The following is a 6,185-nucleotide window of genomic DNA, read 5'->3' on the forward strand; positions in this document are numbered from 1 at the left end:
TATTTTTTTAAATTGTAAGTTTTGGTTTAGTCATATAAATGGGTGATTATAAGTACTCATCTTCTCAAGATAAAAATTTGATGCTCATAAAAGATATTGATGATCAATTTGTGCTCTACTAAAAACCATATCCACTTTTAACTCTTTTAGTATTCCTTAAAATTTTAACAAGATACAATTTTATATGAGTCTACCACATTCACTATGTTTAAAGGATTCCTTTATACAGTACTTAAGTAGTAATGTAGCATGATATTACGTATTCAAAAGTGATTAGGGTTTCGTCATATCCATAGATAAATAAAAAAATTCTTAATGTGGTAGATTGAATTATTCATGATCGAAATGATTTTCTTATATTTATGACGCTGAAGAGTAAAAATCTTATTATAATTTCACATATAATATGATAAGTTGCAGCTAGAATTTCAATTTTTTCAAATCTTTGATATGGGTGTTTATATGACAATACATCAAGTGGAAACTTTCTCTCAATTTTTTTTTAATTTTTTTATATAAGTTTCTGAATATTCAAAAAAAAAATAGTAAATATTAAATAGCCATGCTACGCAACGAGATATTATTAAAAAATTTAAGAAACTCACCACCGATAATCCTTTGAAAATGGATTCTTAAATAATATTTTAATATAATAATATTATTTAATTTAAATTATGTTTGTTTTTAAAATATCAACCAATCAGATCGTGACAAATATTGAAAGTGAGACTTTGTGTCTTTCTCTCTCCTCAACTTATTCTTATTATTATTTTTAATCTTAGATTTTTTTTAGATTTGTATTTAAATTGTATTAGTTTTTATTATACTTTTTAATTATACACTACTTCTTTGACTTGCAAGTGATATGAGATGTATCCAAAAATACACAGATACCAGTTATTAGCCTTCTTGTATCAGAGCAAGTTATCTACTATGCATCAACAAACCCATTTACACAAAGTTATGTAGATGTTGAATAGAACATACCTTACCCTAAATTATTTTTGAGATACTTGATATGGTGAGCAGAATGAAGTAGAACATCAATTGGATGATAGAAATTGGTTTAATCGATTTCAACAGTTGGATGTGTACAACCATACATCAACTCTTCGTCTTCTTCCTTGCAAACATCTTTTTCACCATATTTGAGTTTATTTCTTCAACTAGCGTTACTCTGTTCATCTTCTTTGTTTCTCTCTTTAATTAATTTATTGATTTTTGGATTTCATTTAACTCTACTTTGGTTTAATCGTTTTTTCAATTTCTTGGTTTCTCAAACAGCTGTGAGTATTGAATATACGCGTCAATCAAATCAACATATCCGTATGATAATCCATACTTTTTCCACAGCTCAGACCATGCGAGATTGATACTTGTTTAGTTTGACTCATGAAGGTGCATATGTCCATTCTTGGCCTCGATCGTTGGTATTATGAAGCATGATCTAGTTACTTGACTTATGAATTATGTGTGTAAGAAGATTGGTTAGAGTTTTTTTATCTCGATTGCCAAAAGAATTGGAAAATATCTCTATCAAGGATAAATCATGACCTATGATTTATTCTGATTGATATTCACTATCTTCTATTTATGTAAATATGATTCTGTAATTACTCACTCTAGAATACCCTAGAATCTCTTGTATCTGTATATAAACTCTCTCTATTGTACTTAATAAAATCATCCTTCATATTATCTTTTACATGGTATCAAGAGCCAATAACGATCTATAATATTTTTTTTTTTCCTCTCTTCTTTCATCCTCTTTCTTTTGGCTATCATGTCTGCTGCTACACCAGCACCAACCGATGTCCTTCTTCCAAACACTCCTTCTCTTCTCACTATCAATATGACCAACGTTACTAAACTGATTCCCACAAATTATCTCATGTGGAAATTGCAGATCCGTGCTCTTGTTGCAGGGTACGGTCTTGTTGACTATCTCGATGGATCCATAGAGGTTCCACCCAAAACCATCACCACCAACACTGTTGTCACGCCTAATCCTGCGTTTGAGTTGTGGCAACGCCAAGATAACCTCCTTTACAGTGCCCTACTCGGGGCTATCTCGCTTAATGTGCAGCCACTTCTTTCAAGAACCACATCCTCTGCTGAGATCTGGTCTACTCTTGCGGCCACTTACGCCAAGCCGAGTCGAGGTTATGTTCAGCAACTACGGGATCAGTTGAAGGCATGGAAGAAAGGAGATCACACGATTGATGAATACATACAAGGTATGACAATACGTTTTGATACTCTTGCCAATTTGGGCAAACCAATGGATCATGATGAACAAGTCGAGCTCATCCTTGATGGTCTTCCGGATGAGTATCAGCCTATCATTGACCAAATTGAGAGTCGCGACATCACTCCTCCGATCACTTACGTCCATGAACGTCTCCGCACTCGAGAGGCGAAACTCCTTTCCGCTGCTACTGCGACGCCTTCTCTCCTTCCGATCACGGCAAACGTTGCCGTTCATCGTTCCAACAACAACAACAACTCTGGTCGTCAAGGTCCTCACAACAACAACAAACAACGAAACAACAACAACTACAACACCTCCTCAGGCCAGTCTTGGTCACAGTCCAATAACAAGGATAACCGTGGTTCTCGACCATATCAGGGCCGTTGTCAGCTCTGTGGAACTCAGGGCCACTCTGCTAAACGTTGTCCTCAGTTTCAAACTCGCTTCACCAATCCTCCTCCGTCAAGCCCGTTCACACCTTGGCAACCTAGAGCAAACCTTGCTATTGGTTCAGCGTATAACAAGGATCCATGGATCTTAGACAGTGGCTCGACTCATCATATTACCTCTGATCTGAAAAACCTTTCGCTGCATCAACCATACCACGGCGGTGATGAAGTTCTTATTGGTGATGGTTCTGGTATTCCAATCACTCACACTGGTTCCACCTCTCTTTCCTCTCCACTCAAATCTTTACAATTGCAGAATGTCTTGTGTGTTCCTAACATCCACAAGAATCTGATCTCAGTATATAGATTGTGCAATTCTAATCAAGTAACTGTGGAATTTTCTCCGGCATCTTTTCAGGTGAAAGATCTACTCTCAGGGGTCCCATTACTCCAAGGCAGGACTAAAAACGAATTGTATGAGTGGCCACTACCAGCATCTCAGATCAAGGCGTTGTATGCTTCTCCTACTTCCAAAACAACGCTATCTTCATGGCATGCTAGACTGGGTCATCCGTCTTCTGATATCTTAAAAACCATACTCAAGTCTTTTTCGTTACCTTTATCCACACTTTCAGATTCATCCTTGTCATGTTCTGATTGTTTGCTCAATAAAACACATAAGTTACCATTTGCTTCCTCCTCGATCTCCTCTACAAAACCTTTACAATACCTTTTCACAGATGTTTGGACTTCACCCATCTACTCGACTCAAAACTACAAGTATTACCTCTTATTTGTTGATCACTTTACGCGGTATACTTGGTTCTACCCTCTACGGAAAAAATCAGATGTTCAAGCTATCTTCAAAGCCTTTCATCCACTTGTCGAGAATTATTTTGGTGAGAAAATCAAAATCTTGTATTCAGATAATGGAGGAGAATACATTGCGCTTCGCAGCTACCTTTCTACTCATGGCATTGCACACTATACGACTCCTCCTCACACGCCGGAGCACAATGGACTTGCTGAACGCAAACACAGACACATAGTTGAAACAGGCCTAACCCTTCTCTCTCGTGCCTCCATGCCTATCACATACTGGTCATATGCCTTTGCAACAGCAGTCTACCTGATCAATCGATTACCAACACCAATTCTTAGCAACACTTCCCCATATCAGAATCTCTTCAAGGCTTCTCCCAATTACAACAAACTGCGAATTTTTGGCTGTGCCTGTTTTCCTTGGCTTCGTCCCTATACGGCTCATAAGCTTGCCCCAAGGTCCAAGCAGTGCGCTTTTCTTGGTTATTCCCAAACACAAAGTGCCTACTACTGTCTTGACATTGATTATGGTCGGATATACACAACTCGACATGTGCAATTTTTAGAGACTGAGTTTCCATTTGCGAAGCAACAGAATCTTCAATCCACACCACCGGCCTCACACACGAGTGCTTCGTCATCGGTTGTCCCTTCGCCACTCATACATTCGTTTCCCCCGAGATCGATCCCTCACTCGCAACCATCATCTCCACCTACGTCGTCTCCATCGTCACCAGTGAACGCTCCTGCTTCTTCATCTGCCTTAGACTCGTCCTCTAATAGCTCTGGCTCGACGGAATCCTCCGACACCTCTGGTTCGACGGAATCCACCTCGGCTCAGGTAAGTTCTCAAAACTCAAACTCTCTATCTTCGTCGTCTTCCCCTTCTTCCTCTGAGCCCACTGCTCCCACTAATAATGGGCCGAAACCCACGGCCCAGTCCACACCTCCTCCTCAACAATTAGTCAATACTCCAAATAACCCTCACCAAGCCCAAACACCAAGCAAAGTCCAACAAGAAAATTTAAGCCCAATTCCCACCAACTCATCGTCACACACGACACACACGACGCACTCCTCGCCTACAACGGAGGTCTCGTCCTCGTCTTCATCGGCTTCCATGGTGCCTTTGGTTCCTCCCCAGAATCCGGTGCCACCACAGAATCTGACCAATACGCATCCGATGTCTACACGTGCGAAAGCTGGGGTGTCCAAACCCAATAAGAAGTATCTCCTTACTACATCGCTTGGGACAGAGGAACCGCAGACTGTTGGTCAGGCACTAAAAGATGATCGTTGGAGAGGTGCCTGCACAGCCGAGATTAATGCTCAATTGCGTGAACACACATGGGATCTTGTCCCACCACCTTCCAAAGATGTCACGATTGTTGGCTGCCGTTGGATCTTCACAACAAAACACAATTCTGATGGTTCCATCAACCGCTACAAGGCGAGATTGGTAGCCAAAGGTTATAATCAGCAGCCGGGTCGTGACTATGCAGAAACGTTCAGTCCCGTAATCAAGTCGACCACAGTTCGAATTGTCCTCAACGTTGCTGTAGACTGTGATTGGCCGATCCGTCAATTAGATGTGAACAATGCATTCCTCCAAGGGACGCTAACGGATGAGGTATATATGTCTCAACCTCCAGGTTTTGTTGACAAAGATAGGCCTCACTATGTTTGCAAGCTTAGGAAGGCAATTTATGGGCTCAAACAAGCTCCAAGAGCTTGGTATACTGAACTGCGTACATATCTTCTGGCAACTGGTTTTTACAATTCCAAGGCTGATACGTCGTTGTTCATCTTGAGGCAAGGACAATCTGTGGTCTACATGCTAGTCTACGTCGATGATATTCTTATCACCGGTAATAATCATACTCTCCTCACTACTACTCTTGATGCGTTAGCAAATCGCTTCTCAGTCAAAGCACATGAAGATCTGTCTTATTTCTTGGGGATTGAGGCAACACGGACATCAGCTGGGCTACATCTCAACCAACGAAAGTATATTCTGGATCTTCTTGGTCGAACGAATATGCTCATGGCCAAACCCGTTGCCACTCCTATGGCCATCACACCAAAACTTCACCTCCATTCTGGCATCAGATTGTCCGATCCCACTGAATATAGAAGCACTGTAGGGAGTCTACAATATTTAGCATTCACTCGCCCTGATATATCCTTTGCTGTCAACCGATTATCACAATTTATGCATAGTCCCACGACTGATCATTGGCAAGCAGTTAAAAGAGTATTAAGGTATCTTCGGGGAACGTACAAGCATGGTATAATGCTTAAACGACACAATAATCTCTCCCTTCATGCGTATTCTGACTCGGATTGGGCAGGAGATTCTGATGACTATGTCACCACTAATGGATATGTGGTTTATCTGGGTCATAATCCGATATCATGGTCTTCTAAGAAACAAAAAGGAGTGGCTAGATCTTCTACAGAGGCAGAGTATCGATCGGTTGCGAATACATCTGCGGAACTAATGTGGGTTTGTTCTCTCCTTACGGAGCTCGGCATCAACTTACCAAAGACTCCAACGATATATTGTGATAATATGGAAGCCACATATTTATGTGCAAATCCAGTCTTTCACTCTAGGATGAAGCACATTGCTTTGGATTATCATTTCATTCGAACTCAAGTTCAGTCTGGAGCACTTCGTGTTGTTCATGTTTCTACAAAGGATCAACTCGCCGATGCTTTAA

The sequence above is a fragment of the Camelina sativa genome, chromosome 5 (genome assembly GCF_000633955.1).
Source record: "Camelina sativa cultivar DH55 chromosome 5, Cs, whole genome shotgun sequence".
Classification (NCBI taxonomy): domain Eukaryota; kingdom Viridiplantae; phylum Streptophyta; class Magnoliopsida; order Brassicales; family Brassicaceae; genus Camelina; species Camelina sativa.